A 22068-nucleotide genomic window follows, 5' to 3' on the forward strand; every position below is an offset into this window, starting at 1 on the left:
CTCGTTACTGCATTCCTGAGCACTGCTAGCAGTGCTATTATACCACTTATACACCTTCTCTTCCCTTTGAAGTGAGGTGTGAAAGTGGTATATATACTTTTATAACAGCACTTACTTTTCTTTCTCTTTAGTCTTAGCCTAGCAATTAACACTGATAAACGGTTACAACTGAATAGCTTGTAGCTACACTGCTTTTTTCTACCTGCAGAAGGTGTTGTTGTGGGTTTAGGAATACTGTTGGGTATGGGAGGCTGGATTATGTGGGTACTAATTTGTTTACACTACATAGTTGTGGTAGTTGTGGGTTGCCTATAGAGAAAACCAGTGTACCCACATCTCCTGACTCCAGTACACCTCAGACTATGGTGAATACCCAACAAACTAGTACTACTGTTGCTACTGCCAGTGTTGGGATGGTTTTGTATGAACACGTTGAAGATAGACAAGAACTGTTTCTATGATGTGTGTGTACACAATTGCAAATAATCCCTACTTCAATCTATAACCATGACTGAATTAGGGGATTAAAAGTCCACTAGTATATCTTCAGGTGTAGGCAACCTCCCTTGTTTCCCTCCCATTTATTTCTATGGTCTCTACTCAAATTTTCTTAATTTTTCACTATGCTTACTTGTGTAACATTATTATGACTGGTGAACCCATGTACACTGCATTACCGGTATAACAGAAAGAATAGTGCCAGGCTTATAGTTTTCGTTTGAACGTGTGCCCCAACTAACAATCACTAAAATGGCGAAGTGGCCATTACACTATATTTTCAGCTATGTTCAGCAGAGCATACATAATAGTATGTGAGTTAAAACCTAACTAGTTTGCAATTTTCTCACATTTTAAAATTTGTGAATTCTTTGTTGTTCCGAGGGAAAAACAAATACACTGTACTGTTATAGTTTCAGTCTTATATGGTGACAAAAATAGTAGATCACTTCTGAGCCTTCGGTAATGTAAAGATGGTAAATAGTGCAATAGATCATAATAAGACAAATCACAACAGGTGGTTATCATTTTAGTGGCTCATCGTTGTACAACTTCTATCTGTTAATCCATGATGTAATATGGCCCCCAAATTGGATTGTTATACTCAAACAATTAATGTACTATAGTTTAAGAATAATATCCGAGTCCTTACATTCAAATACTTTAGAAATGAGACTAAAAATACGGTCAGCCTTATTTGCATTAAAAACTGGAACTTTAGCGAGTCCATGTGAATTCCTATGTCTTGTAAAAGTTCACGTACAGTATAACACCATGTATGGTATACTTCTGGTTGCAGTTACCAACATGTAAGATTTTACACTTGGTGACAAAAGTCATTTTTCAGACCATTGTTCAAGAATATCTATATCATGTTGTAACTGCAAACAGTCCTCAGGAGAGCGAATAATCTGATAAAGCTTAATGTCATCTATTCCCTTGTTTCATTACTTTTTTTCCTTTGATCTCTAACCCAACTTAAATTCCTACTTTTTCCTTCTACAGTAGGAGAAGTGCCTCTGCAATCAATACAGTCACCATGGAAAATACAGACAATTTTCCATTTACAAAAGCATACATAGGGATGCCATTATGCTACCTCGAATTAACACTTTTGGCTGTCAGCAAAAAGAAATGAGAACAAAGGTAAGTCCCTGATGTGTGTATTGTATGTACTGCAGTATCCCAAAGGCAACAGTGAAATTGAGCCTATAGCCTTAGCTGTTATTGAGTTACGCTTGTCTTAAGGCATCAAGCAGGTAGGCAGTTAGTCGGTCAGTACAAAATTCCATTGAATAGTATTTTTTTAACTTTGTAGCAGCATTTAGGGTCATACTGAAGCCACTTTTGGGCTTGGTTATACCAGGAGCTTATAAGCTCTGAAGGCACCTTTGGTGCTTATATGCTCCTGGTTATACCTAACCAATACCACCAAGGTGTCAGGATGGTATTGTGAAACTGGTATTTTTGGCCAGAAAAACCCAAACTCCATGATCCCTAACATACAGTACTACCATACTGTATGATAAACTACACATACTTATCTAGTTTCACAAGTGCAAAAGCCTATGAGGTTGTCTCATTGTGTTCACACTATGAACTGGGGAATTTATCAAGGTATAGTTTGTGGTCTACATTTACTCATGCTAGGAAGAAAGAAGGCTAGAAATGATGTTGATAAAGTTATCACAGCATACAAATAAACAAGCAATCCTTACTCACATATGATAGTGAAACAAAACAAAAATACTCTTCAAGAAAAGGCAAATAAGATGACAATAACTTTGTGTATCATTGATCACACAAAGTACTCCAGTGTATCATTGATCACACAAAGTACTCCAGTGATTAGTTGGAATTAAACATTGTATTGTGTATTCAAGGCTCACCATTGGAGCCTGCCAAAAATTCTGGTGCATCATAATGTACCACATAATGTACCAAATCTGCTGACTGTTAGTAAAGTTTCACTCACTGATTATATAGTGCTACTTATACAAACTGATTGTGAGTTTTAGTTTAACAATACAAAACAGAATTCACATACAATATTCATGGATGTCAACAAAAGTTAACAATACTTTAGACTTTAGACAGACCATCTCCATGTTCTTGCATGTATAATAACAGAATCTAGTAACCAAGCTAACATCAGTGCAATTCGTGTACACAAAGTCCATGAGAGTTAGGTGGTATACCGAAATGATGTGAGTGTGCAGGTAAACAGCAGAAACTAAGTTGAGGTGTTGTACTATTGATGTTTACCACACATATGTAAACTATACAAAGTAGTATACCTGTCCTATCAATAACTTAGTAACAATATCACACTTTGCACTGATATATATCACACTTTGCACTGATATATATATATATTCTATGATAAGGATCTAACACTTACTCAAAATGTCTGCAGGCACACTGCTGGAACAGCATACATGTCACATCATTTTGTTGCATCTGCTCAACTAAGTGATTCCTATTCTCACATATGTATGGGAGCCTACCTAGCTGTAACATCAAAGGGTACCTGGTGTGTACTGGGGAAGCAAATGCCCATCTCACTTAGCGGCATTGGGGTCATTGTGGAACTTTAAATTCCACAAGCTCTCTTCATGAGACCTGAACAATCCTACTGTGGGTTATTAGGAGGATTTTCCTGCACAAGACTCAAGCACCTGAGTGGACCACAGGCATCCTAGTATTGGTTCGCTGGGTGGCGATAGCTGTGTTTTGTGTGGCTGTCGTAGGCTTTACTGAATGGTTTCCAGTCTCTATACTTACATCCTGCCTGTTATCATCAAGTTGTTAAAAGCAACCTGTTACTCAGTAACATTTATTGCTATTACAGACAAAAGAAACACAAAATGGAAAGTCATTGTTGCACAATGAGAGGGAAAATGGTGCATGACATGAAAAGTTACACAGTGGAAAAAGAAAGTCATACCTGCCCTATTGGAGGACCTTGATACTCTATCAGTATATTGTAACTACCTACTTAACTTCAGTGATAAAAAGTTAAGCATGAACAATGGACTGAAGTGTTTGTTGGTAGTACCATCCAAAATGTGTATGTAACACTAAAACATTGTCTAAGGTAAATGGAGGTAACTCTGTGAATATTTTGCGTTTGCATTCATAACTTATGATCAACAAAACTGATTATAACTAAATTTGTTCAAAATAGATGTCAAAGTGAAGATCTTTATCAAGTTGATACTTGTTGCAGATTCATAGCCTATTCCATTGGCCATTTATATGAGCTACAAATTCATATAATTTAACTGTCTTTACATTACATTCATTATCTTCAGTCTACATTACTTAGCTAACAGCATAAACAGTTTTTGTGCTATATATGGAAGTTTGTGTTTAAAAGGTATGTGTAAAATCCAGTCCACTGGACAATGAGCTTTTAGTATTTGCGTTTTAAAAAAAAAAAAACAGCTTTGCATTTAAGGATTAAAGTGAGCCCATTAAACTTTTAACTATAGAATTTCACCGTACCCATCGATACATAAAGTTCTCTTTTCCTCGCTGTAGGATTTTCATAGATTTACCAAGTTACTCAAGTATGGCGACTTTGACATCGAGACTCAGGGGGCTTTCCAAGCAAGTTTGATGGAAATCTTCCCATTTCAGATGCACAGTATGTATGAATAAAGAAAATAAGTAAATTGTGATCGCATCTGAGAGAATCAAACATTTTCATGCAAGATTAACTATTAGGGCTGTACATGATTTTGAATGGCTCCCTGTAATTTTACAAGTTTCGGCAATTGAATTTGTCGCTTTGGCGATTGAATATGTCAAGTTGGCACAAGAATCCGTCACAATTAAATTGTCTTTAAGAAAGCAACTGCTCATCATGAAGTGAATCATTTTCATCATGGAGAGTTACACTTGAGACACTAGAAGGTAATTGAAGCTGGTTGTACAGTAAGCTGATAGCTGTCTGGCAAGCTAGTTAGCTTGTTCGTGAGTGACCACGCCCATCACTAATGGTGCAGTACAGTTGCAAATGTTGCTGAAGAAGTTGTAGCAGAAAAATTATTACCTTATAAAGTGTTGTTAAAACTACAGTTGTATCTGAACAAGGTCTTGTAGCAGTTGCCATGTCTTGTTTCCTCCAGCTGCCATTCTTGTTATGAATTCCAATGCCAAAGCAACTAATTCAATTTCCAACAGGACGAATTCAATTGACAAAGCTGTAACTATTATCAGTATGCCATTTTAGAGAACCTCTTCAGAGGTTTTTTAGGGATTTTAAAGACCTCATTATCTCCCAACGATCAAAGGATTTATGTATACCATTTTCTAACATCAAATACAGCATAAAAAAGAAAATACTATGGGCAGCAGGATATACAATTTTAAGGGTGCTCACTGATATTTGATGCCTCCAGCCTAGTAACTGTATGCGGATATTGCACAAAATTGGCAAGAGATTGATAATGTCTGGATTATCATAGAGTACGATAGTACTGTATAGTGGGGACCACAAAGGAGTAGGCGTGGCCCACAAAATAACATCACCCAAAAACCAGCCTCAATTTTCCCTGATGACGATGAGGCAGTAATGGTTAGGTAAAAATAAGCCCAAACAAGCTTTCAGATCGACCCAAAACGCTTTCAACAAGTTGCTATGGAATTTTTAAAAATCTATTTTACGGAATTTTCTACTGACTGAGTAACTGACTGATTCCTTCAGACAAGCGTACCGTAGGCGCAGTACATTTGGCGAACATTAAGTTTGGCGATTTGGAATAGACATCAAATTGGCGAACATTTTGTTTGGCGATTTGAAACTGACTTGATATTGCGGACATTTAGTTTGGCGATTAACGTTCATGTATCATGATCACGTGAGCGCATGGAGACGTATGAGAGTGAACAAGTCGTTCGTGGTCACCACATTTATCAAAGTGTGTGGACTCCATTTATTGGCGAAGAATTAGTCTGCCAGAAGGAAAGTGCGAACAGAAGCGACCCATTTGCAGTGGCAGTACTGAAGCCTGATTCCACCTCGGATTCATCTATGGTGGTTGGCCACGTGCCACGGAAGATTTCAGCTGCCTGCAGTGTATTTTTGGAGTTTGGGGGAGTAATTCGCTGTACTATCACAGGGCCAAGACAGTATTCAAGGGATTTGAGACAGGGAGGCTTAGATGTGCCATGTAAGATAACTTTCATTGGTGAAAATCCTCACCTATCAAATGTTGCAAAACTGATCAAGCGTTTTGAAATGAAAAAAAGAAAAATTGATGGTGAGCATAGTGATAAAGAGGAGACACATCCTAGTAAAAAGCAGAAGGATGATTCTCAGGATGACTCCATTCAAGAGGTTATTTGCGTTGAGGATCTACCTACCGATAGTGAAGAACTGCAACCAGGTGAACAGTGGGTCAGTTTCAACAGGAAAATGCTCAGTATCGTAGATAGAGAAACAATTGTGAAAGGTTTGTAACAATTGGTTTTGTTGCAGTATGATATGGTATAAAATATTTCTCTAGGTTTGATGCTGAATGATAAACATATCAACTATTCACAGGAAATTCCAAGAATCAAAGGTCTTTTCTTCTCCTTCGTTGGAAGGGTTTCTACCGTCACCGCTTCTTTAGCTTTTTCTGGATCTTTAGACGCATTTTTAGATGCTTCTTCGCAAGCTTCACTGAGTGCATCCAGATATGCTGACTTCAACCGCCTTGCTGTAGATTCATTGATATGTATTTTCCACAGTGAACTGAAATAGGCTGCAGCTTTTGTTGGGCCGTGATCCGCAGCGTATTTGCCGATTTGAGCTCTTTGTCGGTCGGAGTACGTGTTGTATTTTCCTCTGTCCTTGGACTTGGACGACTCCATCATTTTCGCAACGCCTTCGTCTGCCATTTTAATTTCTTTAGGCACGGGTAGTAGCTTCTTGTTATCGTCTTCATCTTCTTTATTCACCCTGCGGAAGTATTTGTACAACGCCATATGGTCACAAGTTTCAATCACGTGATCATGAAGATAATGATTTTGTGTTGGCGGTGACTTTGATTTGGCGATTTAGGCAGAATTCGCCAAACCGCCAAATTAAAATCACCGTCAAATGTACCGCGCCTACGGTAGCTGACAACGACGCGTTATGGATACTTCACTTTTCAGACGATAATTGGGGTATGCGGTGCCATTTCAGATGTGATATGCGTAGGTTCACCAGTTATAATAATTAATTACAAAAAAGTTAACAAACAAGTATACACACAAAAATTGGAATTTTCAACTAGAGTAGGGACCATAGCACATCAATAAAAAGTACTGAAACAAGCTGGAGTAGTGCACGATATTAAATCACAGTAAAACAATAAGAAGTGTTATATTCCTACTGTGCTCAAGATACCATAATGGAAATGCACAGTAGGGATACAACACTTCTTATTGTTTTACTGTGATTTAATATCGCGCATTACTCCAGCTTGTTTCAGCACTTTTTATCAATGTGCTATGGTACCTACTCTAGTTGAAAATTCAAATTTTTCTGTGTACTTAAGAAGTTGTTTCCAGCTCACTCCATGAACCCAGACCATCAGTTCAGTCCACAAAATACATTTTGCTATTATTGTGAAGGTTATCAGTATAATTAATGTTGACATGCAATTCATACATAAAATCTTTTGATCTTTGGGAGATAATGAGGTCTTTAAAATCATGAAGATCCTTGTGGTAGGTCTCTAACTATTACTTAGATGGATTAATATTATTCTGTCATAGTGATTTTTGTCACGTAAGATGTTTCTATGATGACTTTAAAGGTGGCATTCACGTGGACTTGTCATTTTGTGGGCAATCCACACTTAAACAGTACTACTTTCTAAAGTGTGTGGACCAGCAAAGACATAACTTTATATGTATCATTGATCACACAAAACACTCACTAGTGTGGGACTAGTTTGAACTAAACATGTAATAGTTGTAACACTGGCATACATATCAGGCAAAGCCCTAATGCCTGTGTTAAAGCTATAGTATGTTCGCGTTGAGCTGAATCCTCCAAAACATTTAATAACTCATGGATGCAATTACACACGATCTTGAAATTTGACTCATTTGCAGTACTGCTTGATCCGCTAAAAATATTTCAAAATCTTGTTGTTCAAATGTTTGACATAATATTTACAGCCAATCAAAATTTTCACAATACATTTCCTATGGAGAAGCCATATAAGTACAGTGTCCATTACAGCCCTTTCCCAAACTTGTAATGGAGCCAAACTGTACATGTCTGTTGTTGACATCTTTGCTGTTACCAATAATCAACTGGTTGGCAGAAATGTTAACTCTGTTGAGAAAAAATCCACTTTTAATTTTTAGCTGTTTTTCAGGGTTCAGCTCAACGTGAACATACTATAATATGTAACAATTATTAGGCTGATAGCCTGTACAGGGCGATCAATCATCCAAGTCAACACGAGTGCAGCCACTGAATGTATTATATACGCATACCTAAAATTTTTGATTATGGATCAGCAGCTAGTACGTTCTGGTTACATTCTGTTATGATAAACGGACATATCCTAGGGATATAACGGAGAATTTCTATTACGCGAGTTTAATGTTTTAATCAGTGCTATTAAATCGTTTATGGAAAAAACTACGCAGTTCACTAAAGGCCTAGACAGGTAAGCTTGCTTGTAGAGTGGTTACTCCGTGCAGAATGGTAGCTTCATGATGGGGGCACATCCGAATTCGAAAACGTGTGGAAACGATTGATGAATAAACTATAGCACTAGTTTTCACCCTAGCCCAACGTTTTTCAACTCGTAGGATGGCGAGCATAACAAAACGTTCTCCGTCTGAGCGGTTTTCATAGCAAAATCCAAGTCATGTATCCTAATCACATGAGATCCCCACAATCGATTTCGGCATCAACGTCTATATAATCACTACCCAGTTGTAGGCTGGTCTACATTTCATATGGACATGACTAAAACACGGAACGGACTGGGAAAACGGACTCACAAACGGACTGGAAGGAACTTACCTGAAAATGTTGTTTTTTTTGCCATAGAAACTCACAATATTGCTGCTACAAAGAATATAACATGTAACAACAGCCTTAAACAAACCTCCGAACGCGTGGAGCCACCATTAAACCCTGGGATAACTTACAAAGTGCCAGTTTTTCTGCCAGTGTGAGCGCCTGTGACAGCGAAGTTGTCAGTTAATGTTGTAAACAAGTTTAACAAACAAAATAACACAGACTGCATTTGTAGTAGCCAGTACCTTACCAGCTGATTAAATACAACGTGGTCACGAAGCCTACCTATTATGAGCTGTCACCTGTAAAACTGAAGATCAACAGTCAAACTAATTGTAGCAATTAACCAAACCACGAAATCCAAGCAACATAGTGTCTTAACAGGCTTAAAACTTCTAAGTGTGCTTTTAATTAAACACAAAATGGATTTAATTTCAGACTATCTTTAAGCGCAGGGCTTACTAGTGTGGAAGGCCCCCAGTCACAAATAGCCTTGCACAAAGCTCTGTAACTTTTGAGTGTATATCCTATGGCCATGCAATTGATATTATTCTACTTGAGATAATCTTACTATCGGCTTGAACACACTTCGACATTGTGTTCAGAGCAGTTCAGAGGTTTGTTTCAGATCGCTGTTGCGTGTTATATTCTTTCTAGCAGCTATACAGTGAATTTCTACGGCCAAAAATGTTTTCAGGCAAGTTCTTCCCAGTCCATTTGTTAGTCCAATTTCCCAGTCCGTTCTGTGTTTTAGTCATGTCTATTTCGTATGTAGCCCGATTGACTGGGCTACATACGAAATGTAGCCCGGGCGGCTCCTTTGATCTGAGGTGTGAAAGTGTTACATTGTATTGAAAGTGTTACATTGTATTGTGTATTCAAGGCTCATTGGAGCCTGCCAAAAATTCTGCAATGTATGCACTTCCATCAATGTAACTGTTTAGTCAAGTTTCACTCACTACTTATATAGTAATACATGTACAGACTGATTGTGGGTTTTAATTTTATTACTAATACTGTACAGCATAATAATTAGATGGACAAATTTTTAACAACTTTGATGAAATGCTTGCCATTCATCAAAACTTTCCCCATCAGAGCTCACATAATTAGTTAATTAGAATACTTCTGGTATAGGACACAATATTTAAAAGATAGAGAATTCATCAAAATTCCCCATCAAATTATTACGTTGTATGGTAGTTGTCCTAATAACTCAAGTTATTCACTAGTTACAATTACACATACAAACAGTAGACACTTAGTAAATGTAATAGCTACATTGTCATCTATATACATTTTTATCATTGTACAACAGCCAACTTGGACTATTTTTGTAGGGACATACATCTCTTAACAGGCGTTTGTACCAAGCGTCGAGGGTTTCAAGGACCTGGCCTACAAGATTAGGTTGGGACATGCCAGCTTAATCTCTATGATACTAAATTAGATTTCTAGAGCACGTGTACAGCACTATATGGTCTATAGATAGAGTGTTGGTCTATAGATAGAGTGTTGGTCTATAGATAGAGTGTTAGTCTATCCTTCGTACATGCACTTATAAATGGATAAGCACTATGACAAGATTGACACCTGGGTATGGAAGTGAATGCTGCTGTAAAAACAATGTTAGGCATGAGTCCGTGTCCATGTCCGACTGTATCCACCTTTTCCATCTACCCTTTTGATACAGGAAAGAACAAGTGAGTTATGAGGCTTTAAAATATCTCATAAATTTAGTATGGAGGTTCAGGCGAGCAAACATGTTTACAACATGAAAACATACTTGTTCCAGTACAAGAGGGTGAACACATGTTCAACTCTTTGATATTACTGTATTCAGCAGGAACTCAGGTGAACGCATACTGACTAATACTAAAACTGAACTGGCATGAAAACCAGAGTACTGTATTTCATCGAAATCTCGCCGCACCTCAAACTATAGCCGCCCTCGAATAGGCACCGCAAGCTGGATTAAGTTGAACATGATAGTAGCCGCACCCTCCAATAGACGCCGCAGCTACTAATCGAAACTTAATTGAAGTGATACAATGTAGTAGTCTCGCACGCCTGACCCATAAAGATATGGGCTGGGCGAGTGAGACTAACAGCCCAGCACGTGGCTAGTAATTACTATAGCATACAGAAAAGGAGATCATACAATGCTGCATTTAAATTGAAAGTAGTAGAAGAAGTAGAAAAGTTTGGCAATAGAGCAACTGGGAAAAAAACATAGTATTGATGAATGTAGAATACGAGAATGGCGGCAAAATAAGAATGATTTAGAGAAGCTTCCAAGTAAGAAAAGAAGGCTGGGAGGATTAGGAGGGAGGAAGCCTGGTTTACGAGATATGGAAGAAGAGTTGGCAGCATGGGTAGAAGGAAGTAGAGAGAAAAACCTTCGTGTTACTAGAGCAAGTTTGCAGAGAAGAGCACTCGAGATAGCAAACTCACAAGCTGTATTTGTCTGCAGTGTTGTTGTAAGTAGTTGATAGATGCTGCAGATGGCAGGGCCTGAGAGCTATTAACACCACCCTCGATTAGTAGCCATCCTCATATAGATGCCGCAGGTATCTACAAGGCAAAAAATTAATAGCCGTGGTGATTTTTTCGAGGAAATACGGTAGCTAGAAAAAACTACCACTTTGATACAGGTAATCACCATAGCCATGAGTATCTTCAACACAAATATTAAGTCATTTAGTGGTTTAGGAGTTACAGCCCATCAAAGTAAAAATTCATAAGTTACCCCAGTCAAGAAGTTACCTCCAATTGTATTATGGTATTATGGGTGCAGCCATTATTCTTACATCACATGTACAGTATGAGGTAATATAACCTAATCAACTAAATGATACCTACACTCCTGCTCTACATATATCCTACACATGTACCACTCTCACACCTCAGGTCAAAGGAGCCTCCCAGGCTACATTTTGTATGTAGCCCAGCTAGTAAAGTTACATACAAAATGTTGACCGGTCTACATCTGGGCAGAGATTATACAGATGTTAAGGCCAATATCAATTGTAAGGATAGATTAATAATCACATGATTAGTATGCATGACTTGGATTTTTATCAAGAAAGCCACTCACACGGAAAGCGTTTTGTATTCCTCACTATCCTACAAGTTGAAAACATTGGGCTAAGGTGAGAACTAGTGCTATAGCTTATTCACCAATCCTTTCTGCACGTTTTCAAGTAAAGAGATGTCCCCCATCACAAAGTTACCACTCTGCACGGAGTAACCACTCTACAAGACAAGCAAGCTTACCTATCTAGGCCTTTAGTGAACTCCGTAATTACAGTATTCCATAAGTGATTCAATAGCACTGATTAAAACATAAAACTTGTACAACCAAAATTCTCTGTGATATCTTTAGGATTTGCCCGTTCATCGTAACCGAAAATAACCAGAACATACTAACTGTTAACCCATAATCAAAAATTTTAGGCATACATATATAATATATCCAGTGGCTGCGCTTGAGTGATTGATCACCCTGCACAGGCTATCATAAGCCTGATACGGATGGGAAAGTGTTACATATTAGTTGTAACACAGGGCATTTGGGCTTGCATGATATATGTATGACTCCACCCTCGGGCAGTCGAGCATACATACAGTATATCAGGCAAAGCTCTCATGCCCATGTTTTCTCTTCAGCAGTAAAGCAAGGTAGTAGCTACACAGTGAAATCAGAGGTATTAATAACCCTTGCAATGACACCAAAACATGTTGGTGTTTTTGAAAAAGATTGATGCACAATGAGAGTATTAAAAAAGCTGCATAGTAACTGCAGCAGAAATAAATGTATACCAAAAGGGCTCTGAAAAGAAAGGCAAACAAAAGAGAAAACTGAATTTGAACTAGTTTATGCTTAGCACTGAAGTTTAAAGAGATAAATTATTGTACATAAACTAGATGCATATAAAAGTGCACCAAAAAAAGTTGTGACTTACATTGCCAGGAATTGAACCCGGGTTGTAATACACCAAAGTTGTTTGTCTGACAGGAATGCAGCTCCACATTTTTGATTACCCTTCTGATTATAAAATACGTTCACCTTTTTACACTAAAATTCCTTTCGTTGATGCATGCTCTTGATTATGAAACAGTGGACCTTCGGTTATACAAACCCTAATGTATCTCAGGCAATGATAAAGTGTTCAGATTGTTTGGATAACTGAAGCTCATACATTTATCAAAGTTCTTTTGAAATACTCTAATAGAACATACACCTGTACTTAAAATACTCTAATACAACAGTCATTTCCAATTTTGGAGTATGGCGGATAAACGGGGGTTGGATAATTGAGCTTCTTCTGTATACTGTTCTTTGTAAAGTCTTTCAAGCATCTAAGTGATCACTTCAACATTTAAAATTATATAACCCTTTGTAATAATAGGACAAGATCAACTACAGCTCACAAAATTGCTTCATAATTATTCTCTGAATAGCAAAATTTGTAACTTCTATTTCAATTGACTCCCTATTGTCGTCTTCCACCTATCAACATTGATTTACAGTCAAGTCATTGATCAACAAACACCTTTGGAATCATTTACTGAATGAAGAAGGTCACAGGTTAGTTTATATTGCTGTTTTGATCATGTTTCATTCAATAGTCACGTGGCGATGCCCAGACACTGGACATAGCACTTAATTGATTTAGCCATTACTGTTAATAGTATTCACTACTTTAGTTTATTCATGGCTAGTAAAAGTAAATAGTTTAGTGCACTTGAATCATCTTTATATTGCTGTTTTAACACCTGGCGTGATGTCACACACACGTAGTGACTGGGCATGGTGCTTAATTGGTTAGACCATTATAGCGCTGTAAACATATTCACTGGTTTAGCTTATTTTATAGTGCACTCAAGCTTCATTGTGAGCTATTCAGCTCGTATTAGGGCTTCTTGTGTTTAATTGCGTACCCACAATCAAAGCAATCTGCATGCTTGTGATGATACACTTACGTTCGGCCTTTCAGCAGTGCCTTGTCGTTGCTCTTACGTTATCCACAATCAAAATTCACATGGTCCCATATAAACACACTCGCAAAACATTCCTGCAGTTTACCACACTTGCAGGTGAATCACCCAAGTGGAATACATTAGTTGTAACATGGGCACTTGTGATTTGCATGAAATATACGTACTTGCACTCGGACTGTGCCTTCGTGCTCGTGTGTATATTTCAGGCAAATCACTCGTGCCCATGTTACAGCTACTTAATCACCATTAACCAGCGAATCCATTTATGGTATTGTAACAGTAACCCCTACCAGTTACATAACCACAAAGTTGAAAATATCAGCAAACAAACCTTAGTTAGTAAATAAACATACATAAACAGTCTTAAAGTGTTTATAATGTCACAATGAAGATAGTCAGCCCATAAATAACTGAAGTGATTCACTGGAAGCATAGATACAATAACGCTTACCGGGATTGGAAACGGAAGTATCTACGTCATCATTTGTGTATAAAATCCCCAATGTTACGTCACAGCCTTTGATGTTATCCGTGTTTCGCCTTACTACATTGGTACAGATAACTCACTTTCTGTACGAATTTCACTTGAACTACTTCGCTACGAGGTTGTATTACACACTACTGGAGCCGTTAGACTGCAATACACTGAGGTAAAACGTTTTTGCTGGTTGTAAATTTCGTTTTTGCAACCGTGTCAGTCGAAAGCGCGGGTCGGACTCGATGAAATTTTTGCTTGTATCTTTTTCATCAGTAAGTATTTAAACTAATTTGTACGCCGAGTTCATGTCTCATGGTCATAGCTAATAAGTAGTACCTACTTTATCCAGTGAAACTGCTCTGCTTTGTAGTAAGATGTACCAAAAGTAACCGAAACACGGATCCCACGTGCACTCACTTCCGTTTCCAATCCCGGTAAGCGTTATTGTATCTATGCTGGAAGTCTGGTTTTCAGGTGTTTTACCAACTACACATGTACATAAACCCAAGAGGCCACTAATCCATTAATTGAAAACCACCCAGTAGAGTGTTGAAACGTGTCTTATCTATCTCCTTACCATTTCCTTTCATTCATAAAACCAGTATCACTTTAAAGTAGCCACCAGATAGGTAATGACAGACGACCACAAATCCACTCATTACATGCAATAGTGTGCAAGAGATCCATTTTTCCCTGTTCCTGCTTATCAGGGGGCGTGACCACTTCAATATAAGTACATTTTTAGCTGCTATAACACATGATGAAAGCCACGCAGTGCCTACAAATTAACACAAGGAGGGTTTATGAGCAAATGCACCACATGGCATCTATAGCCGTGAATGGGTTAAACATTGTATTGTGTATTCAAGGCTCGCATTGGAGCCTGCCAAAAATTCTGCAAGTTAAAAGAAGGAAACTGTGCTTGGAAGAGTATTTGATCAAGTTTCACTCACTACTTAAGTACACAAAAATTTTTGGAATTTTCAACTAGAGTAGGGACCATAGCACATCGATAAAAAGCACTGAAACAAGTTGGAGTAGTCCATGATATTAAACCACAGTCAGGTAAAACAATAAGAAGTGTTATATCCCTACTGTGCTCAAGATACCATAACGGAAATGCACAGTAGGGATATAACACTTCTTATTGTTTTACCTGACTGTGATTTAATATCATGGACTACTCCAACTTGTTTCAGTACTTTTTATCGATGTGCTATGGTCCCTACTCTAGTTGAAAATTCCAAATTTTTTTTGTGTACTTGTTTATTAACTTTTTTGTAAATAATTTTATTATGACTGGTGAACCCACGCATACAGCATCTGAAATGGCGCCGCGTGCCCCAGCTATATCAATTATCGTCTGAAAAGTGAAGTATCCATTACGCTTCGCTGTCGGCTATGTTCAATCCGTTACACAGCAACACGAATCAAGAACTGCTTGAAAAGTGCCTTTGCAATCAAAATAGCCACTATGAAAAATACGGACAATTTCCGTTTTGAAGGGAAGCCATCACGTACTCGCGCCAAATCGACACATTTCCCTGTCAGCAAAGATGAATGGGACACAAAGGAGGACACTGGTAAGTCCATGAAGAATGCATTGTACGTACTGTGGTATGCCAAAAGGTACCTGTCAGTTACTTACTTACTTAGTCAGTAGAAAATTCTGTCGAATAAAAAAATTTTAAAATTCCGTAGCAACTTGTTGAAAGCGTTTCTGATGTGTGTATTGTATGTAATGCAGTATCCTAAAGGTACCTGACAGGCAGTGATGTCAAACAGTGAAATCGAGCCCACAGCCTTAGCCATTATTGAGTTACGCTTGTCTTAAGGCATCAAGCAGGTAGGCAGTTAGTCGGCCAGTAGAAAATTCCATTGAATAGTATTCTTTTTAACTTTGTAGCAGCATTTAGGGTCATACTGAAGCCACTTTTGGGCTTGATTTTACCAGGAGCTTATGAGCTCTGAAGGAACCTTTGGCACTTATAAGCTCCTGGCTATACCTAACCAATACCACCACGGTGGCAGGATGGTATTGTGAAACTGGTATTTTTGGCCAGAAAAACCCAAACTTCCACGATCCCTAACATACAGTACTACCATACTGTATGATAAACTACACATACTCACAAGCACAAAAGCCTATAAAGTTGTCTCATTGTGTTCACATCATGAACTGGGGAATTTATCAAGGTATAGTTTGTGGTCTACATTCACTCATGCTAGGAAGAAAGAAGGCTAGAAATGGTGTTGATAAAGTTATCACAGCATACAAATAAACAAGCAATCCTTACTCACATATGATAATGAAACAAAACAAAAATATTCTCCACGAAAAGGCAAATAAGATGACAATAACTTTACGTATCATTAATCACACAAAGTACTCTAGCGAATTAAACATTGTATTGTGTATATATTCAAGGCTCATCATTGGAGCCTGCCAAAAATTCTAGTAAAGCATAAGCACAGTCAAGTAATCGCTGTTAGTAAAGTTTCACTCACTGATTATATAGTGCTTCTTATACAAACTGATTGTGGGCTTTAGTTTAACAGTGCTTCTTATACAAACTGATTGTGGGCTTTAGTTTAACAATACAAAACAGAATTCACGTACAATATTCATGCATGTTAACAACAATCAATACTTTAGACAGACCATCTCCGCATTCTTGCATGTATAATAACAGAATCTAGTAACCAAGCTAACATCAGTACAATTTGTGCACATAAAGTCCATGAGAGTTAAGTGGTATACCGAAATTATGTTATTGTCGTTTACACTAGCACAAAACACGGCACGGCACGGAACAACATGGCACGGTTCTGCTAATGTAAACACTTGATAGACAGAGCTGTGCCGTGCCGAGCTAAACTGTACCCACATGAGCATATGTGCTGGCACAACCCAGCACGGCACGGTCTAAAGATATACAGAAATTTACAATGAATTACAGAGATTAGAAAATGACGTGGAGTGACAAAGAAATGTTCAAACTTATCGAGATATGGGGCGATGCTACGGTTCAAGAACAGCTAGAAGGCTGCAAAAAGAATCACGAGGTGTATGAGAAAATTGCCAAGCTGATGTGTGAGGAGGGTTACGACAGAACATGGATCCAATGTCGCGATAAGATAAAGAAACTGAAAGTAGATTATAGGAGAGTGAGAGATAAGAACAAACAGACAGGAAATAAGTGACAAGATGGCAAATTTTATAAAGCAATGAACGAAATCATGGCTGATAAACCTACTACACAGCCACCTGTGTTAATTGACACATCTGCCGATGAACCAGTTGATATTACAGCAGTCCTTGAAGAGGAAGACAGCAATTGTGGCTCACCTTTCACTGATAACAGTACTACTGAAGAGAGTCGTGTGGATGGTGATGATACAAGCAGTCAGAAGGATGATTTGAGTACAACGTCAGCTACTAAAGAGCCTTCTAGAAGTGATCAAAAACGAAGCCCATTGCAGGTTTGAAAAGAAAGTGAAGTACAAAACTTGATAAGGTAGAAAAGGCTATGGAGAAAGTATGTGATAGAATGATGAAAGGTCAAGCAGAGAGTGATAAGCTTTTCATTGACTTGGAGGAGAAATGCATGAAACTGGATTATGAGATGTTGAAAATGGAGAAACAGTGGAGAAAGGAAGAAGCTGAAAGAGCTGAGTGTCAAAGATGAGAAGAAAGGGAATTCCAATTACGTGTGTTTCAGATGATGCACCCTCAGGGGAACACCACTTTCTATCCTAACCCCCAATACTACCCTAACATGGACCCTCCTACCTAGTAGCTATGAATGTTTGCAGAGTAAAATTATCTATTGAGTATATTGATTAGCTGAACTTTCTACATGATGGTTTCTTTGTAGCTGAACTCTCTGCAAGCTTCCTCTATTGATCTCTTTACAGGGCGATTTGTTTGTAGCTGAACTCTCTACATGGTGGTTTCTTTGCTGAACTCTACAAGGTGATTTCTTCTAGCTGAACTATCTCTTTCCATAGTTGCATGAACTCCCTACAAGGTAACTTCTTCTAGCTGATCTCTCTACAGGGTGAATTGTTTGTAGCTGATCTCTCTACAGGGTGACTTGTTTGTAGCTGATCTCTATACAGGTAGTGTTGCACCGATATCCAAATTAGCACCGATATCCAAATTTGCACCGATTTTCAACTAGAGTAGGGACCATAGCACATCGATAAAAAGTACTGAAACAAGTTGGAGTAGTCCATGATATTAAATCACTGTAAAACAATAAGAAGTGTAAGTTATATCCCTACTGTGCATTTCCGTTATGGTATCTTGAGCACAGTAGGGATATAACACTTCTTATTGTTTTACAGTGATTTAATATCATGGACTACTCCAACTTGTTTCAGTACTTTTTATCGATGTGTTATGGTCCCTACTCTAGTTGAAAATTCCAAACTTTTTCGTGTACTTGTAATACAGTATGTATAACTCGTCGTAAATTTTATCACCCTGACAAATCGTAGGGGTGTGCGCTATTTCAGAGGAGGTTTCTGGAAACCCCTCTAAAACCACCCCTGGATATGGTTTCATTGCATGAAGAAGATGACGACCAGCCTGATTGAAGATAAAAGGAAACACAAGGTGCACAGGGCACACACTTGTCAAAACCCCAAAAGGCATATAACACTGGTGAATTTGTTATTGCAGCATAAAACAGTGGCTGTGTGTTGCTTCGTTTGGCCTTCAGCCTTGTGACTGTGGTCAGTCAGGCAGGCTGGCAGATGAAAATTCAAGTTTAGATGGTTTAAAAAAAATTCTAAATCTAGCTACCTGTAAGTGTTTTCTTATTTATTAAGCTGTATTTGATGTTAGATGAACTAGTATTAACTCATAAATGTGATGTCTTTTGTGTAAGAATGATTTTTAAAGACAGCATTATAGACAGTGCATGTTACCATAAGGACTATCCCTACTTAAATACGGTACTGCCCAAGCGCAACGTCGCACTTGCTCGCACACACAACTTTGCTTAAGATTTTAAAAATTGCTAATTAAGGGGCGTGGCAACTGTTTCGCTCATGAGACAACGTTGCAGCTGTTTTGTTCACAAGAATTGCAAGCGAAACAGTTGCCATGCCCCTTAATTAGCGATTTTTCAAATCTCGCGTGTGCGAGCGAGTGAGACGTTGTGCTTGGACGGTACCATAGTACTATTGTACTGAGCCTTCAAAATTTGCCTGAATTTCTTCATTTTATTTAGACAGAAATTGTAAAAAACTTTCAAATTTCCTTGAAATTTAAATTGGTACACTTACAGGGTCCAAAGATGAATTGTGATACCACATCACATCTTATTCTATATGACAGTGAGGTAACATACTACAATTAAAATGAAAAAGTTGATGTTTTGCTACTTCTAAAAACAAGGCGCCCATGCAATTAATACTATCCCTAAATTAATCAGGCATGTATATACTTTAGTTATAGTTATTATTAATTCAGCTAAATAATTAGAATTTGTAATTACTGTAATTTAGTGTATTTTGTAATTCATGAATTATTTTGTAATTCGGTATTTATGTTGCTATGCACTGCTAAGAAAGTGTTACTATAACAAATCACTTTAAACCGCAAATTATCACAGAAGTATCTTCTCAACTGTTTTATAGTGTTCTATCATGTTTTCTCATGCGAATTGCATAGAGAAAGCCTCGAGGCTGCCCTTCATTTTTGTTCACATAAGTTCGGGTAATGCCCCCTTTTAACTCAAAGGATATGCTACCTCTGGTAGCCTAAGAGGTCTTCAGTGTTTAAAGTTGTTAAACGTCTATAAAACCGAAAGGGAAGACCGTTCAAGAAGTAAATGAAGAGTCGCCATACCTGTATTTCAGACCGCTGAGAAGAAACCACCCCAGAACAAAGTTTATGTGTGTGGAAGTTTAATACAGACTTAATTTAGCTTTCAGTTCTTACATGCTGACTGCTTTTTACCATTTTTAACGTTTTTACTCAAGTGGGTATGTACGAACAAAAAAACATAGGGTAGGTAGGTAGGTACACACACACGCACATGTTTTTACGAAAACAATTCAGTAAACCAGGCATGCACCTATGTACATACTAAACAAACATTTGATTAAAACATTTTAAACTTGTTACAGTAGTTGGTCACTGAAATGGTAATACACATGAGGATAAAATCAATGAATACACTAACATACACCGGGTGTATTGTTAAACACCAGGCTTATTGTAATTACTTACCAGATTTAATTAACAGTTACAATTACACAAAAATTGGTAAGGATTAGTAATTAATTACCTGTTGAATTACAATTTCTAACAGTAATTACTTGAAAAAATGGTAATGATTAGTAATTACCATTACAATTACAACAAGCCTGTTAAACACCAGTAAGTAACACAATGAACCTATCAACAAATACTATAGAGGATTGAGAAGTCGCCCGCTCACCCTCCTGCCCACCTGCCTACCTGTATGATGCCTTCAGACAAACATAACTCGATAACAACTAAAGCTACGAGCTGGTGATTTTTTCACTGTTCAATGTTGCTTCAGCAAAGTAGGTGCCTTTTAGTATACCACAGCATTTACAATGCATGCATCAGTGACTTAGCTTTGTCCTCCTTTGTGTCCCATTATTTTTTGTTGACAGCCACAGGTATGTGGCACAAGCTACATTAATTTGTAACATGTTTTCCATGGAGACTGGATTGATTGCAGAGGTGCTTCTCCTAGTGTTCTTTATTTGTAATGGGCTGAACATAGCTGAAAGTACAGCATAATGACCACTTCACTTTTAAGTCAGTAATTGATAATTGGAACACATCAATCATCCATGGTGACTGGATTAATTGCAGAGGCACTTCTCCTACTGTTCTTCATTTGTAGCACTATGTAATGTACTGAGCATAGCTGAATGTGAGTCACATCACTTTCCAGTTGGTAATTGATAGTTGGGGTGTGTCTACAGATGAAAACATAAACTCAGGCACCATTCTTTCTTAGTGTATGATGTGATATGCATGGATTAACCAGTCATAATAATGTTACAAAAAAAATAAATAAACAAGTATAAGACCGCTTAAGTTTGATTAAGGATCATAAAAAAAGGTAGGCAAACAAGGGAGGTCACCATAGGCGGATCTAGGAGATACTGTCAGGGGGGGCCAAGGGGGGGGGGGGGGGGGGGGGGGGGGGCAAGAAGTTTTAGTGCACAACAGTGTTTATTTCACTAAGAGGATATGAATGGAATTCTAGTACACAAGGTATATTCATTTGCATAACTTTATTCAACGTATAGCTGGGTGAATGATGGACATACAGTTTTTAAGACTGTAGTTGAAGAAAATTTTTAAAAATTAGATCTCCTAGGTTTGAATTTGAGAGCATTTTTGAAAGCACTTAGCTAACAAAGTGTATGCTTTGCAAGATTGGTTAGCCTATCTGAGATAAACCTGTTTGATGGTAAAGTGTATACTAAATAAAAATAAGGAGTAATTAGTTTTGTTATGATTTGTAAAAATTGTAAATTATGAGTCGCGACTGTTCTATTAGAGTAGTGACTGCTCTATTAGAGTATCTCGATCTTTGTACAAAAATTCAAATTTATTTACCTCACTTTCTTTACAGTGTACAGTTTAGCTATAACTGTAAAGTACACTATTTTATATCTGTTGTCTTCTGTTTGCCCATTGGCTTTCTATACTTCTGAGTACAGTGTAAATGCATGATTCTAATTTCTGGTATCAATATAGTACTGTAGGTCCAAGGGGGGCACAGCACCCCTTGGGCCCCCCCTCAGATCCGCCTATGGAGGTCACCTACACCTGCAGGTATACTAGTGGACATTTAATCCCTAATTCAGTCTATAGCCTCTTTAAATCATTATTCTAGCTAACCAAGTATTGAAATCAAAGCTCCTTCATTTAACTGCAATCACACAAACAACATTGAGTACAGATTATCCACTAGTAATTTCTAGTTCCTTCACCTGACAACACTTGGACTAGTAGTTATACCAGTTACATGTGATGGATTAAAATACAATCAGAAAATGTCTAAAA

The 22068-nt window shown here is 37.8% G+C and overlaps 1 protein-coding gene across 2 annotated transcripts in view; it reads right to left on the reverse strand.

The window, feature by feature from the left end:
* Positions 1–22068, reverse strand: part of LOC136255902 (tetratricopeptide repeat protein 33-like) — a 53477-nt gene that overhangs the window by 6703 nt on the left and 24706 nt on the right. The window lies entirely within an intron of this gene.

Source organism: Dysidea avara, chromosome 5 (genome assembly GCF_963678975.1).
Source record: "Dysidea avara chromosome 5, odDysAvar1.4, whole genome shotgun sequence".
NCBI classification, from domain to species: Eukaryota; Metazoa; Porifera; class Demospongiae; order Dictyoceratida; family Dysideidae; genus Dysidea; species Dysidea avara.